The sequence below is a fragment of the Diceros bicornis genome, chromosome 9 (genome assembly GCF_020826845.1).
Source record: "Diceros bicornis minor isolate mBicDic1 chromosome 9, mDicBic1.mat.cur, whole genome shotgun sequence".
Taxonomy (NCBI): Eukaryota; Metazoa; Chordata; class Mammalia; order Perissodactyla; family Rhinocerotidae; genus Diceros; species Diceros bicornis.
The window spans coordinates 39088398-39106866 of NC_080748.1; the positions used below are offsets into that span (position 1 = coordinate 39088398).

At 36.4% G+C, this 18469-nt stretch overlaps 1 pseudogene; it reads left to right on the plus strand.

Annotated features, from left to right (window-relative positions):
• The first annotated feature begins 17393 nt into the window (after window positions 1-17393).
• LOC131409992 (large ribosomal subunit protein eL8-like) lies at window positions 17394-18241 on the plus strand (annotated as a pseudogene).
• The last annotated feature ends 228 nt before the right edge of the window (window positions 18242-18469 follow it).

Sequence of the window (18469 nt, forward strand, 5' to 3'; positions counted from 1 at the left end):
TGCACAATAACATTTAAATTGTGCTGACTTGTGTTGTGTAGGAAGATAGCATATTTGTAAATTGGATTTTATGTTTTCATACTATTACCTTCCTAGACTTTCTTGTTGCTGTTTTATGATTAGCTTGAAATATGGTTCTCGTAAACGGAAAAATGAGGGAATTAGTGGGGATTTAAGAAATATACTAGCTTCCACCAAAATTCCATGAATCTGAAATACTTAAAAAATGCATCATGTTTTGTTATGAAAATATCATGTAATTATAGATAACATGCAAACAATTATCTTTCTCTATTAAAATCAAACAGGAAAAAAATGTATGCCATTTAAAGCGGCTGACTTTCTTAAAAGAAACAGTTAATTCTGACTGTCTTTGTATTCAAGTAAGATTTGTCTCTATCAGGAAAAAAAATCCTAACTCACTCTCTACAGAAAAGGATTATCAAGTGTTTTTTTAGAAATTAAAATCTTTCTTTGAGTGAATTCTTATTTTAAAAAAAGCTTACTATAGAATACAGATAAAAGCAGAGTATCATCTTCCCCACTTCTGCAGCTTTCCCTAAATCACTTTGTGGAACTCTCCACTGCTTTACAAAGCACAGTTTGAAAACCATCCCTCTAAGCAATAAGCAAACTAAAATTCCTTCAGGAAATATACTGTTAATGAAAATATGTGAGAAGGGATAAGTATAAGATGATCAGTGTGATACTGCTTACACTGCGATAAAGCATTCAGATGCCTAGATACATTGCCTTTAAAACACTGTATCAAAGACCAAAAATGCACAACTTGGGGCAGTTCATGGCTTTTGCTACCAGTTTTTCTCTATGGTCTAGAGAATGTTATCATGTCTGAACTTTCAACAAACTCTATTATATAATAATCATTGCTATTGTTAAGTTTCTTGCAAATGTTTAATATTAAAATTACATTAATTTTGCTTCTCCAGAGTAGCACAATCTGGTGATATTATTCATTTATTCACACTCAATTACAAGCCACATGATTTACATTAGAATGTGCAGAAAAATTGTCTTCCCGGGTGATTTTAAAGTATAAAAATCAGCTAAATATGTTATTCAAAAAGTTAATTGCAGATCTTTCTATGATGGCATCATTGTTTAGAGACTGAACTATCATTACTGAATCTTTTCCATCTGCAGAAGGTATCTTTCCATCTTTTTGGCTACTCCCCAAGAGAGCTGAGATACCAGTAGCACTTTGATATATTTGCTTGGAAATTTTCAGAAAAGTGCATTCTCTCACATAGTCTAAGTGAAATCTCAGTCCTTTATGAGGAAAATTTGTCCTCCTGATCCGATGCACAGCTTCAGGAGAAAGAAAAGATGCAAGTATTTTTTCCTAAATCTACCTGAAAATGTTGTCAATTGGGTATACAGACACTATAGCCTGATCACTCTCCTAACCTATTGAAATGTTTAGAAAGCCCAAGTTATAATCATCATAGTTAAAAACTTCAACATAAACGACTAAAAGAGTAATAATCTTTCTTAATCTTTAATAGTTTTGAGAGCAAAATTATGATCTAAGTGTATAGGTATTTACATAGAGAGATATTTTTGCATAGAGACACATAGGGTATCAAAATTGATTTTATTTTTCTAATATATGTGACTACATGTTTTCAGATTTATACTTTTCATAAAGAAAAGTAAAGGCATAACATAACATAAAGCTTAAATAGAAAAAGTTCAAATGTACTCTCTCAGAGCAAGTAATTACTATAGGATGCAGCATCCTTAAAAGGCAGAATTATTGTTTAATAATCATAAGTGTACCTTATCTGATAGCAAAAATGAAAAAGGAATTATATACTCAGTAAGAAGCCAGAAGACTGGGTATGCATTTGCTACTCGGTACTATAATGGACTGAAATTATACTTACAATAGCCACCCAAAGGAGAGAGCATCTGATTGCCACCTACCACTGTGATTCTGAAAAATATAGACACTATGATTAACAACTATCTATGATGCCCCCAAAGAAGGGTGCTTAAGAAAACCATGACTCACAGGACAACAATAGAGCTGACCTATCTGTAATGCCTGTGATGGTCAGATACTAAAAATATATAAAGAGAGAACTAGAACTACAAAAATAGCACTGTCTATTTAGTCAATTAATGGTAATTTTCAGTGTTTTTAAAAAGTATCTTTTTTACTGCGTCTAACCAGGACAGTCATTTACCGGTTGGTGTACCAGGGACCCACTTATAACATTCGTTCCTTAAATGTGAGTATAAGGTCTCTTGTACAGGTAAAAGAAAGCTAATCTTGCCATTTGTCTTGTTTGATTGTTTAAGCCCATTTTCAAGCCCCCAAATGGAGCTAAAAACCAAGTCTTATTTGAGAGTTGCAGTGGTAGTTTCAGGTATAGGAAGAGAACAAATTAGAATTTGGTCACCATCACAAAGAGCAACAAAGTGTCTCTACAGTGGAGTTACAGAAAGCCAAGAGTCACATTCTAATAAAAAATAGAACAACCGAGTGACGTCAGCAACGTGGCAGAGTGAGCTGTTCCCTGTGTCTCTCCCCCATCTAACTACAACTAAAAGGACGTTCATCAATCAGTGGAGGATACCCACACAGCACACCAGGATGCCTGAGAGACCCAAGCAGCTGTGTATCTGAAGGTGGATGGACTACCCCCCACCGATGAGGTGGTGGAGATAGGTGAGCACCCTCTGGACTCCAGGCAGCCCAGTGCACATGTGCAACAATTTTCCCAGCTTGAGCGATCATAGCACCACTGTGGCCCTGAGGGTGGGAGCGTACCTGAGCACCACTGTGGAAACAGGTGACGGCAGCCCTGAGGCCCCCATGTAATCACTTCCCCATCTAGTTGGGGAGCCCTCAGAGCCACACAGCCCACAGACAGGAGCACAGGCTTGGACCCAGTGGGGAAGCCCGGCCCACCAAGCACAAAGGCTGATGCTACCTAGGAGCAGAGGGTGGCTGAGCTGCTGCTCAGGCAAACAAGATCCCGGCTGCCGTGAACACCCATAGTACTGCTGCAGTCACAAAGGGGGGAAGCGTGTCTCAGCAGGACTGTGAGAGCAAGGAGCAGTGGCCCCAAGCCCCAATGTGCTCACTCTTTCTTCTAGTGGGAGAAATCACAACCCCACCATGGTCCCAGGGAGTGTCTTTGGCTTGGTCCCAGAGGAGAGGTCCTGCCCACCAAGTACAACAGCTGGGTGACCTGGGAGCAGAGGGTGGCTGAGATCCCAATCCAGGCGAACAAGCTCCCAGCTGCCATGAACACCCATAGTACCACTGCAGCCCCAAAGGGGGGAAGCATGTCTCGGCGGGACTGTGAGAGCAGGTGGCAGTAGCCCTGAGCCCCCATGTGACCACAGTTTCATCTGGTGGGAGAATCCACAATCCCATCCAGTCCCAGGGAGTGGCTTTGGTTAGGTCCCGGAGGGAAAGTCCCATCTACCAAGCACAACAGCTGGTGCAGCCTAGAAGCAGAGGGCGGCTGAGATCCCAGTCTGGGTGAATAAGCTCCTGGTTGCCGTGAACACCCATAGTACCACTGTGGCCCAGAAGCAGGGAGCACAACCCCCAGGGTCTGTGGGAGCAGGTGGCAGTGGCCCTGAGCCCCCCACATGACTACTTTCCCATTATGTGGGAGACCGGACAGGGCCACTGCGATCCCAAGGAGTCACCCAGGCTTGGACAGGCACAGCTGACAGGGATCGTGGCAGTGGGCTCTGATTACTCAGCTCCTGCCCCCCACCAAGTGGCAGCAGGCAGAACCTGCATCCAGAATTTATCACTATGTGCTGACGCAAATCAACTCCATCAAATGGTATAAAGAAATGTGTTAATAGTCTAGACCAGAAAGAAAAAGACAAACTCCCAGAAACCAATCCTGAAGGCATGGAAATCTATGATCTAAATGACAAAGAATTCAAGACAGCCATCATAAGAAAACTCATTGAGTTCAATGAAATCAGGAACCAAATAACGGAACTGAGGGAATTCTTCACAAAAGTGATTGACACTATGAAGAAAAACCAAGCAGAATTGTTAGAGATGAAAAACACAATAGATGAGATAAAGAAAAATATGGAGTCCTTAAACAACAGGGCTGATAATATGGAGGATAGAATTAGCAATCTAGAGAATAGGAACACATAAATGCTTCAGATGGAGGAGGAGAGAGAACTTAGACTAAAAAGAAATGAAGAAATTCTCTGAGAAATATCTGACTCAACTAGGAAATGCAACATAAGGATTATAGGTATTCCAGAAGGAGAAGAGAAGGAAAAAGCAGCAGAAAGCTTGTTTAAAGAAATAATAACTGAGAACTTCCCAAACCTGGAGACAGAGCTGGAATCACATGTAAAAGAAGCCAACAGGACTCCTAATCACATCAATGTAAAAAGGCCTTCTCCAAGGCATATAAAGCTGGCAAAGTCCACAATAAAGAAAAAATATTAAGGACAGCAAGGCAGAAGAGAATAACTTATAAAGGAAGCCCTATCAGGCTTTCAGCAGATTTTTCAGCAGAAACCTCACAGGCTAGCAGAGAGCAGAACAATATATTCAAAATTTTAAAAGATGGAAACTTTCAGCCAAGAATACTATATCCAGCCAAAATATCCTTCAGATATGATGGAGAAATAAAAACTTTCCCAGATAAACAAAAGCTGAGGGAATTCATTGCCACAAGACCCCCTCCACACACACACAAGATTTGATCAAGAAAGCCCTCATATCTGAAAAAAAAAGAAAGGGTTTACAAAGCCTTGAGCAAACAGATAAATAGGCAGACAAAATCAGAAATTGCAACTCTGATAGAGTTATCAGAACAGATTAGCAAACACTTAATTATAACTCTAAAGATAAAGGAAAACATCAAAAGTAAATATTATCACTTCATTTTAACCACAAATTCACAACACATAACAGAATAAGTTGTGACAACAAAAACTTAGAGGGGGAAGAGGAAAGGGATGAAACCTACTTAGACTAAGGGAACAAGAGGCTATCAGGGAATGGACTATCTCATCTACGAGATCTTTTATACAAACCACATGGTAACCACTAAGTGAAAAATCAGAGCAAAGTCATAAATGATAAATAAAGAGAAAACTATCATAGAGATCCACAAAACTGAATTAGCAGTCCAAAATACATGAGACGAGAAACAAGTGAAATACATAACAACTGAAAAACAAGAGATAAAATGGCAGCATTAAGCCCTCATATATCAATAATCACTCTAAATGTAAATGGGTTGAATTCCCCAATCAAAAGACACTGAGTGGCTGGGTGGATTAAAAAACAAGATCCAACAATTTGCTGCCTCCAGGAAACACATCTCAGCACTAAAGACAAACACAGGCTCAGAGTGAAGGGATGGAAGATGATACTCTAAGCTAATGGTAAACAAAAGAAAGCTAGTATTGCCATACTTATATCAGACAAAGTAGACTTCAAGATAAAAAAGGTAATGAGAGACAAAGAGGGGCAATATATAATGAGGGACACTCCACCAAGAAGACATAACATTTATAAATATATTTGTACCCGACACAGGAGCACCAAAGTACATAAAGAAACTATTAAGAAACCTAAAAGGAGATATCAACAACAGCACAATAATAGTAGGGGACCTTAGCACCACACTTACATCAATGGATAGATCATCCAGACAGAAACTCAATAAGGAAATAGTGGACTTAAATGAAAAACTAGACCAGATGGACTTAATAGATATATAGACAGCACTCCATCCAAAAAGAACCAATTACACATTCTTCTCAAGCACACATGGAACATTCTCAGGGAGAGACCACATGTTGGGAAACAAGGCAACCTCTATAAATTTAAGAAGACTGAAATCATAACAAGCATCTTTTCTGACCATAATTCTATGAAACTAGAAATAAACTACAAGAAAAAAGCTGGGAAAGTGACAAACATGTGGAGACTGAACAACATGCTACTGAACAACAAATAGTCCATTGAAGAAATTAAAGGAGAAATCAAAGAATATCTGGCAACAAATGAAAATGAAAATACACCATACCAATTCATATGGGATGCAGCAAAAGCAGTCCTGAGAGGGAAATTCATAGCAATACAGGTCCACCTTAACAAATAAGAAAAATCCCAAATAAGCATCTTAAAGTACACCTAACAGAATTAGAAAAGGAAGAACAAACAAAGCCCAAAGTCAGCAGAAGGAGAGAAATAATAAAAATTAGAGCAGAAATAAATGAAATTGAAACCAAAAAAACAGTAGAAAGTACCAATGAAAGAAAAAGCTGGTTCTTTCAGAAGATAAAAAAATTGACAAACCCTTAGCCAGACTCAACAAGAAAAAAAGAGAGAAGGCTCAAATAAATAAAATTAGAAATGAAAGAGGAGAAATCACAACAGCTACCACAGAAATACAAAAGATTATAAGAGAATACTATGAAAAACTATATTCCAGCAAACTAGACAACCTAGAAGAAATGGATAAATTCTTAGACTCATACAACCTCCCAAACCTGAATCAAGATGAAATAGAGAACTTGAATAGACCAATCACAAGTAAAGAGAATGAAATAGTAATCAAAAGCCTCCCCAAAAATAAAAGTCCAGAGCCAGATGGCTTCTCTGGACAATTTTACCAAACATTCAAAGAAGATTTAATACCTATCCTTCTCAAACTATTCCAAAAAATAGAGGAAGATGAAACATTTCCTAACACTTTCTACGAGGCCAACATCACCCTGATACCAAAGCCAGACAAGGACAATACAAAGAAGGAAAATTACAGGCCAATATCACTGATAAACACAGATGCAAAAATCCTCAACAAAATATTGGCAAACCAAATACAAAAATACATTAGAAAGATCATACACCATGATCAAATGGGATTTATATCAGGGACACAGGGATGGTTCAACATCCTCAAATCAAACAATGTGATACACCACATTAACAAAATGCAGAATACAAACAACATGATCATCTCAATAGATGCAGAGAAAGCATTTGACAAAATCCAACATCCATTTATAATAAAAACTCTACATGGAAAGATATCCCATGCACGTGGATTGGAAGAATAAACATAGTTAAAATGTCTATAATTACCTAAAGCAATCTACAGATTCAACGCAATCTCAATCAGAATCTCAATGGTATTCGCCACAGAAATAGAACAAAGAATCCTAAAACTCATACGGGGCAACAAAAGACCCTGAATAGCTAAAGCAATCCTGAGAAAAAAGAACAGAGCTGGAGGCATCACAATCCCTGACTTTAAAACATACTACAAAGCTATAGTAATCAAAACAGCATGGTACTGATACAAAAACAGACACACAGATCAATGGAACAGAATTGAAAGCACAGAAATAAAACCTCACATCTACAGGCAGCTAATCTTTGACAAAAGAGCAAATAACATACAATGGAGAAAGGAAACTCTCTTCAATAAATGGTGCTGGAAAAACTGGACAGCCACTTGCAAAAGAATGAAAGTAGACCATCTGCTATTGCCATTCACAAAAATTAACTCAAAATGGATCAAAGACCTGAAGGTGAGACCTGAAACTATAAAACTCCTGGAAGAAAATGTAGGCAATACACTATTCGTCGTTGGTCATAAAGGGATCTTCTTGAATTCCATGTCTACTCGGAAAAGGGAAACAAAAGAAAAAAATAAAAAAGTGGGACTTCATCAGACTAAAGAGCTTGTGCAAGGCAAATGAAACCAGAATCAAAATGAAAAGACAACCCACCAGCTGGGAGAAGATATTTGCAAACTTTATATCTGATAAGGGGTTAACCTCCATAATATATAAAGAACTCACACATCTGAACAACAAAAAAACAAATAACCTGATCAAAAAATGAGCAGAGGAAAAGAACAGACATTTTTCCAAGGAAGATATACAGATGGCCAATAGGCATACGAAAAGATGTTCAACATCACTAATCATCAGGGAAATCCAAATCAAAACTACACTAAGATATCACCTTACACCTGTGAGAATGGTTATAATCACCAAGGCAAAAAATAACAAATGTTGGAGTGGATGTGGAGAAACGGGAACCCTCATTCACTGCTGTTGGGAATGCAACTGGTGCAGCCTCTGTGGAAAACAGTATGGAGATACCTCAAAAAATTAAAAATAGAAATACCTTCTGATCCAACTTTCCCACTTCTGGGGATTTATCCAAAGAACTTGAAATCAACTATCCAAAGAGGCTTATGCACCCCTATGTTCATTGCAGCATTATTCACTATAGCCAAGCCATGGAAGCAACCTGTGTCCATCAACAGATGATTGGCTAAAGAAGATATGGTATATATATACAATGGAATACTACTCAGCCATAAAAAAAGACAAAATCATCCCATTTGCAACAACATGGATACACTATGTTAAGTGAAATAAGCCAGACAGAGAAAGACAAACACTCTTTGACCTCTATCATATGTGGAATATAAACTAACAAACGGACAGAGAGCACAGTTTGATGGTTACCAGGGGGAAGAGAGTTGGGGGGCGGGCACAAGGGGTGAAGGGGCACATTTATATGGTGACTGACCAATAATAATGTACAACTGGAATCTCACAATGTTATAAACTATTATGACATCAACAACAACAACAAAAAAACAGAACAACGTTTTTAGCAACTGCATTGGACAGAATGATTCTATGAATTAGAATGGTACAGTGATGGATATTTAAATTTGGAATTATATTCACAAAAGAAAAGATAATTTCATCATTGTGAGTTGAAAAAAAGTTGTTCTAACTTGTTCATAAATAATCTCTTAGTCATCAATAATCAGTTATAAATAATCTTTTTAGGTGATAGTGTGATATACGAAAGTGCTTCTCTTAGCATAACACAGAAAATGGTGAAAAAAAGAAATTATAGTACAGAAACCATATATCTATAAAGGAAGAACTACATTAGACTTAAATGTTCCAGATGTATCAATATTTTGTATTTTAAGATTAACTCATTTTTAAAAAATTTGTTTAAGGAAATGAGGCTAAAATGGATGATTTTTTCCTGTATCCACACAATATTTAAAAGTCAGGAAATTTGTTTCACGTCACGTATGATACTAGCGTATTTTATGTAGTTATAGGTAGAAACCAGCATATATTAGTGTGTTGTATATTTTTTTTGTATAAAAGAAGCAAACAACATATTTATATTGCTTGATGAATACATTTTTTGTTTTGTTTCAAGACTCAGCTCCAATGAATTGCTTATAGTTGATCAATTTCCATCTGGACAATGAAGTTCAGCACCTTCACTTTCTCTAGCAATTTGAATTAATTTCACTCCAGTTAAAAGAAATTGATGTTAAAAATAGAACAAAAAAATCCAACATAATCTTTTATTTCAAAGTATTCTGCATGATTTAACTCTACATAAAATATGTTTTAAAAAAATAAAATTTTTCTACCTCTCTCACTCTAACCAGTTATTTTCAATTGCTACAGAATGTCAAATTCACTGATAGGCCAGGAATGGTACACATTGAACTTTAGAAGATTTCATTGCTATCTGCTTGTCTGCTTGTCCTTTTCTGTATTAGTTATTTAATTATGGAAAAACAGATCACAGATCAATCCAGTGCACTAAACCCAGGAATCTGGGGTTCAGTCCTTAGTAAACCCAGGACTCCCTTCTGTGATGACCATGTTTAAGCATTCATCCTCTGTAGATATGTTTTTCTTTTTCCCTTGGTTTTACTTCTTATTAAAAAAATTAGATTCACTGGAAATTGCAAATATAATACAGAGGGGTCCTATGTACACTTCACCTTGTTTCCTCCAATGCTTATATCTTGTATAACTAGAATCTAATATTAATTAAAACCAGGAAATTGACATTGGTAAATGTGTGTGTATAGTTCTATGCAGGTCACCCAGGGTATAGATTCATGTGAGCATTACCCCCAGCAAGATGCATAACTGTTCCATCGCCACAAACATCTCTCTCCTGCCAGCACTTTACATACTTCCCCGTCGCCATCCCCAGCCTCTGTCTACCACTAATTTATTCTTCATCTCTATAATTGTCATTTTGAGAATGTTATATAAATGGTATCATATAGTATGTGACCTTTTTAGATAGTGGTTTTTTGTTCTTTGGGTTTTTATTGCAGTGAGCATAATGCCCTTGAGATTCATCCAAGTTGCTACATGTAATAATAGCTCACTTCTATTTTTTGCTGAGTATCTACATGGAGTGGCTCTACCACAGACTGGATAATCATTCACCCGTTGAAGGACATTTTGGGTTTTTCTTGTGTTTGCCTATTGAATATGGATAAGACTGCTATAAAAGCGTTAGCGTACAGGATTTTGTGTGGATATAAGTTTCATTTTTCTGGAATAAATGCCCAGGAATGGAATTGTGGAGTTCTACATAAGTGTATGCTTTCCAGGCTGCCAAATTGCTTTTCCCAAGTACTGTGCCGATATACATTCCCACCAGCAATGTATGAAGGATCGTTTTTTTGTAATCTTGCCAGCATTCGGTGTTGTCACTATTTTTTGGCTGTTCTGACAGGTGTGTAGGGGTGGCTCCTTGTGGTTGTGGTTGTGGTCTTAGTTTGCATTTCCCAAAAGGCTGCTCAGCATCTTTTCGTGTGTATTTGTGTCCACAGGTCCTCTTTCATGAATCAGTGAAAATGTCTTTTCTTTTACCAGTTTTCTAATTAGACTTTTTTATTGTTGAGTTTACTTTTCTAGATGTTAATCGTTGTATTCGTGGAATAGACCTCAATAGTCATGGTATGCAATTCCTTTTATGTATCTCTAAAATCTATTTGCTAATAATCTAAAGATTTTTGAGGCTATATTCTTAAAGGAGATGAGTCTCCAGTTTTTTCTTGTTGTACTGTTTCTGTCTGGTTTGGGTATGAGGTTAATACTTGCTTCATAAAATCATTTCACATGATGATCAGAGATTAAATTTTTTGAATGTAATAGTTTACAAAATGATGCAAAATTTTCAAACGTCATTCTCTTTTATTTCTGTGAATTTGTGTACATTAAATTTTTTTTACAGACTTTATATTTTTAGAGCAATTTTAGGTTCAGAGCAAAATTAAGGGGACGGTACAGAGATTTTTCATATACCCCCAGCCCCAACAACTGCATAGGCACCCCCATTATCAACATTCCCCGCCAGAGTGGTGCATATGTTAAAATTGATGAACCTACATTGACACATTATAATCACCCAACTTTATAATATTGTACAGAGTATTTTCACTGCCCTAAAAAATCCTCTGTGCTCTGTCTATTCATCTCTTCTCCACCAACTCCTGGCAGCCGCTGATCGTTTTACTTTCTCCATAGTTTTATGTTTTCCAGAATGTCACATGATTGGAACCATATAATATGAAGTCTTTTCAGATTGGCTTCTTTCGCTTAGTAATATGCATTTAAGGTTCCTCTATCCACGTATTTTCATGGCTTGATAGCTTATTTCTTTTTAGCAATAAATAATATTCCATTGTCTGGGTGTACCACAGTTTAACCGTTTATGTACTGAAGAACATCTTGGTTGCTTCCAAGTTTTGGCAATTACGAATAAAGTTATACAAACATCTTTGTGCAGAATTTGGTGTGGATGTAAAGTTTCAGTTGTTTTGGGTAAATGCCAAGGAGTGTGATTGCTGGATCGGATGCTGAGTATGTTTAGTTTTGTAAGAAACTGTCATATACTCGGGCAATGGTGAATAACTTGGTCAAGTTATATTAGATGATAAAAGTATCTGCATATTTTTTGTCATATTCATTTTTATATGATTTACACATTTCCTTTGTTTCAAAATGATCATGGTCATTTGATCAGGCTTGATACAATATCTGCTAAGAGATTTTAGTAAAAGGTGGGATGTAACTTAAAATTCCCGGGCCAAACAGCCCTACAAATCATGGGAAAGAGCTTATTGACAGTATAAACAATTGGCCACACATTATACTTATTGATTAAGAATCTCGGAAAGGGAGACCATGAGGTTTGGAATTCAATATATTTTAAATAGTACTGCATATGATTGTAATGCGTAGCCAGACTGAAGAATCTGCAAGAAAGAATAAATACTTCAGATACAAAAAGGCTACAGAATGAATCCCTTTTCTGTGACCTACAATAATTAAAACGAGATCAACTATTTGACATCTCCAAATTTCCATTACTCTTTTTCTTCAACATGCGAGTGCCTCAGGGAATATTACTCAGCTTTCTTTGTTTCCTCCAGTCCCCTCCCCTCTCATCTCCTCCTTCTCCTCCCTTATCTACTTTTTCTACCTTCCTAGGTGACCTCATCAAGTTTTATAACTTTAAATACCATTTATATGCCACTAATTCCCAAACTCCAGCTCTGATTTCTTCTATAAACTTCACATTCTTACATTTTTCTACCTTCTTGACATCTCCACATTGATAAATTTGTAAACTTCTCAAATCTAACCTGTAAACAAACTAATTTCTGGTAATTCCCTTCCCTTTATTCTGCCTGCAATTTTCCATTCCTCTATCCTTCCGATTTCTCAAGTCCATAATCTTGGAGTATTTCTTAAATCATCTCTTTTTCTCACACTTCAGTTCACTTGCAAATTATTTTTGGCACCACCTTCAAAATATATTATGAATCCAGACACTTATCTCCACCTCATCTACCAATTTCTAAATAATCTCTCACTTAGATTATTTCAACAGCATTCTCACTGGGCCCTCTAAATCTACCATGCCTCCCCCCATAGTCTACTCTTCACAGAGGAGACAGATCTACTCACCTAATTTATGTCACTTCTTTGATCAAAGCTCAGTGGCTTCCCATCTCTCAAAGTGAGAAACAAAATCTTCGTATTGACTCCCACCACTTATCTCATCTCCTCTCTCTGACTCCCTAGCTTACTGTCTTCAAGGTACTCTGACTTGCTTGCTATTCTTTGATCATGCTTTGCACTTATTATTTCTTCTTTAGGTACTCTTTGTATATATGCTTGGCTTGCTTCCCAAATTCTCATATGTCACTCTTTCTGGACTCACTGACCACTTTACATAAACTAGCATCCTCCCAAATCCCTGATACTTTCTATCTCTCTTAATCATTCTTAGTTCATCACCATAACACTTATCATCAACTGACATATAGTACGTATATTTGTTTATGTACTTACTGTCTGTCAAGCCCCACAAAAATATAAGTTCTAACAGGGGAAGAGCTTTAGTTGCTACATCCTCAAGACCTAAAATAGCACTTGACATGTAGTGGGCACTCATTAAATATTTGTTGGATGAATGAATTACTTTCTTCATCTACGATATGAAGTTAAGAATTCTAAATTACAGGTTGTCAGTGAAGTTTAAATTCCACCCTTGTTACATGATGGATGATCAACGGATATTAGTTTCTTTCTTTCACTCTCTGAATTGTTTTACATTCATATTTTATAAGTAATATTTATCAAATATGTATCTATAGCAGTATTTACTACTATCGCAAATCGGTTAGCATAGGAAATCAGGCAATGTCAAATTACAAGGAAAGTCTCTCTCTTACTACGTATTCTGAAAAATGTCTGCTGCAATTGCTTATCTCTTTCAGTTGGCTTTTTTCTGTCTCATGTGTGCAGTGGCCATGGAGAGATTTTACTCTTTGAGTCAATTTTACCAGAAGAAAAAATTAAAAGTCTTATAATTATTAAAAAACATTTTCTTGTGGTTTGTTTTGTTGTTGTTTGTTTATTTTTAATGACCAACTGTCAAAAATTTTCTATGGACAATGAAGAATGTAGTTTGTTTAAACATATTACATTTATTGAAATGTAGACTACCCTTACAGCAGTTCTCTACTCCCCAGATAAGACCGTTTAAACACAAACTGGGATTACATGTCTGAAGAGGGTAATGTGTCATTTTAAATATCTATGTAATCTCTACTCTTCCTTTTATGATAAACAGCGGACCCAGTCTTTCGCCTTCATTTCTGTGTCCTATGATTGGTTTTAACTATTTGGAATGAAAAAAATGTGCTTTTCGTTTTTAAATGATCAACATTGAGACATTATATTTATTTAACAGTAAAAATTTACTTTTGGAGTAAAAGCGGCAATCTATTGAGTTTTGATAAGGAAATATTGTAAATTCTATTTATATTTCTTTTCATATATTCCTTAATAATTTCTATTGTGAGGGTAGCATACGCATAAACAATTTAAGAAATAATACTTATGTTTCTGATATCTGTCATAATCATGTAAAAATTATTTAATTATATATTTATATGTTACTGCTAACAGTGTAACATAAATGCAGTTTGAAGACCACTGCTATAGATGATCTACCTAAAACAGTGCCTGACACTCGGTAAACATTCAATAAGTGTTTGTTGAATTGGAATTAAATTTCCTTGCTTTCTTTTTTTCTTTCTCTCTACAATCTAAAACACTGTGGTTATATCTCTAATGAAGAACTTATCATAGCCTCTTATATTTATGCATCATTCCTTAATTGATTAAACCAATATTCGTTGTATGAACCCTCACTATGATAGGAATTTAGAATGCTAAATTGAGTAAAACAGGCCCCTTGCCTTTAAACAATTTATATTCTGTTGGAAAGAATACAAAATGATTCTGCACAGCAAAATAAAAAATCAACAAAATGAAAAGGCAACCTATGGGATGGGAGAAAATATTTGTAAGCCATGTATCTGATAAGGGGTTAATAGCCAAAATATATAAAGAACTCATTCAACTCAATAACAAAACAGCAGACAATCTCATTAAAAAATGGGCAGAGGAGCTGAATAGATGTTTTTCCAAAGAAGACATAGAAATGGCCAACAGGTAAATGAAAAGATGCTCAACATCACTAATCATCAAGAAAAGACAAATCAAATCACAATGCGACATCACCTTATCCTATTAGAATGGCTGTCATCAAAAAGACAAGCAATAAGTGTCGGTGAGGATACGCAATGTTGGTAGGAATGTAAATTGTTGCAGCCACTATGGAAATCAATATGAAGCTTCCTCAAAAATTTAAAAATAGAATTACCGTATGATCCAGCAGTCCCACTTCCGAGTATATACCCAAAGGAAATGAAAACAGAATATGGAAGAGACATCTGCACTCCCATGTTCACAATAGCCAAGATATGGAAATAACCTAAGTGTTGGTCAACAGTTGAATGGATAAAGAAGATGTGGTATATCATACAATGGAATATTATTCAGCCATAAGAAAGAAAGAAATCTTGCCATTTGTGACAACATGGATGAACCTTGAGCGTGTTATGCTAAGTGAAATAAGTCAGACAGAGAAAGACAAATACTGTACGATATCACTTACATATGGAATCCAAAATAGTTGAACTCATAGAAACAGAGACCAGAACAGTGGTTACCAGGGGCTGGGGGTTGGATGAAATGGGGAGATGTTGCTCAAAGGGTACAAACTTCCAGTTAGATGAACAAGTTCTGGGAATCGAATGCACAGCATTGTGATGATAGTTAACAATACTGTAGTATATACTTTAAAGTTGCTAAAGAGTAGATCTTAAATGTTCTCACCACAAAAAAGAAATAGTAATTATATGACATGATTGAGGTGTTAGCTAATGCTATGTTCGTAATCACACTGCAAGAGGTAAGTGTATCAAACCAACAAGTTGTAGACTTAAACTTATAAAACGTTATATATGTTAATAAAGATGGGAGGAAAAAAGGAGCAAAAAGAAAAAAAAATGAGTCAATTATTACAACACAAAAGAATGAAGTGTAAAAACTTCAAAAGGACTATATTCATAAGGAAACATGTAAGAGATTAGAACCCTTAATAAAACTGGTGAAGTGTTTTCCACCCCTGAATGGAATGGCATTTTTGTTCAACAGTAGATTTAAATTTTAAAAGATTCAACAACAGTTAATAGATAAACCTTTTTGGGGAAAGGACCGTTCCATGCAGAGGAACCAGCATATGCAAAAAATGGAGATGTTTTGACAGGTTCAGACTAAGGCTATTTTATTTTGGTTGAGGTACATAATAAAAACAATAACTCTCATAGTGACAACAGTTATTTGTGGTGTCCCTAAATGCTTTGATTCCTAGCTTTGTCCTACCCCAGTCAGATTGCCAATTCTATTTGTTTGTTTAGAGTAATCTTCATGGGAAGTGGTAACTACATTTATTATGAAATTTTTAAAAGTTGTGTCTACTTCTCTTAGGAACAAAGGCCATGTTTGTCACCTTATTCCTAAATAGAGAAATGAATTGTGTTTGATATTGAAAAAAATTTTAAGATTCAGAGTCAAAGGCTTAAGAGGATGTTAATAATAAAAGTATGGTATGTTATGATAACTTTTTTAACGTTCAGCTTGTTAAGAAGAAATAGAGATTTGAATATAGATAAACTTCAATTCCTTTACTTGTGTGTAGAAAGAAAGAAAGAGAGAAAGCAAGCGAGCAAGCAAGCTAGCTTGAGTGGTCAAAATTTTTTTTAAATCACATCACTTCAATTAATCTGATGAGCAGTTTTGTTTGAGTTGACTGATTTTTGTTGGAAGATCCTGGGCAACTTTATGAAGTAGATCCACTGTGCTTTCAATTCTTGCTAGTTTCACTTCTGGATTCCATTACCAGAGAAGTGTTCTATTAAACAAAGCACAACTTGATAATATTTATCCATTCAGCTAACAAACATTTCTTGAGCACTGATAATGTGCCAGACATACTTTTTTTTGTGAAAAGTGGTGAGCAAAACAGACTGCATTTTGAAATATTAATTTTAAACTTAAACGCTTTTAAGACTCAAAGAGAGGAATCTCTCTCCTAAGGAATCTCTAGGTTCTGAGACAAGTGATGGGAGAAATATTTTGGACTGGTCTTTCTTCCTTTTCTATTCTAATAATGTTATATAGGTTATTGGCAGCTCCCACTTCCAATTAGAAATGATTAATTAATAATCTAATTAAGTACCAGGCTAGCTAACTACCAGTGATATCATGACTCAGTTTCTCTTTTCAGAGATTTTTACACTTATCTTATTAACATAGTATCTATCTGTGTGAAGAAAAAAATAATTTTATAGGGATAGACTCTGTCTATTGAGGAAAAATAAAATTAGTATGATTCATAAAAATGGTTGAAGTGGTAAATGAGGCAATAAAACTAGTTCTAATGGTGACAATTTATTTATCTCAATAAATAAAATGCACCTCTGTTCATCATAGTAAATGCAATGACCATAGCAAACTAAAATTTTAATTCTTATATAACTGAAAACTTGTTAAAAATGAAAGTACTCCATGCTATGCACTATTGCTATCTGCAAGATGACTACATCTCCTCTCTCCTCCAGCCGCCCAAGATGCCAAAAGGAAAGAAGGCCAAGGGGAAGAAGATGTCCCAGGCTCCTGCTGTGGTGAAGAAGCAGGAGGCCAAGGAGGTCGCAAATCCCCTGTTTGAGAAAAGGTTCAAGAATTTTGACATCGGGTGGGACATCCAGCCCAGAAGAGATCTCACCCACTTTGTCAAATGGTCCCGCTCCATCCAGCTGCTGCGTCAAAGGGCTATCCTCTGTAAGCGGCTGAAAGTGCCAGTTCATCAGGGCCTTGGACCGCCGAACAGCTATTCAGTTGCTTAAACTGGCCCACAAGTACAGACAAGAGACAAAGCAAGAGAAGAAGCAGAAATCATTAGCCAGCGCTGAGAAAGAAGCTGCTGGCAAACGGGATATCCCCGCTAAGAGGCCAACTGTCCTTTGAGCAGTGGTTAATACTATCACCACCTTGGTAGAGAACAAGAAGGCTCAGCTGGTAGTGATTGCCCATGATGTGGGTCCTCTTGAGCTGGTCGTCTTCCTGCCTGCCCTGTGTCAGGAGATGGGGAGCCTTGCTGTGTTATCAAGGGTAAGGGCAGACTGGGGCGTCTGGTCCACAGGAAGATATGCACCACTGTCGTCTTTGCACAAGTTAACTCAGAAGACAAGCTCTGGCTAAGCTGGTGGAAGCTGTCAGGACCAACTACAACGACAGATATGACGAGATGTGCCGTCACTGGGGAGGCAACGTCTTGGGCCCAAAATCAGTGGCTGGCATTGCCAAGCTACAAAAAGCAAAAGCTAAAGAACTTCCCACCCAACTGGGCTGCGTGTACGTGGCTGAGTTTTCTGTACGTAACAGTAAAAAAATTCTTAAAAGAAAAAGATAACTACATCTCACATACAAATCCCTTCTTTGATTCTGATTCCACAAACAATTATGCCTCTTGTAATATGTTTCTAGGCAGTCATAAATCTTGAATATCAGGTTAAATATTTTGAAATTATGAAAATAACTGAGCAGAAAATAAATTTAAGACATTGTTTCTAAGGTTAATATTTTTGAATCCTCAGATATATTATTGGATTAGCATTTAATGACTTTAGAAATAGTACTG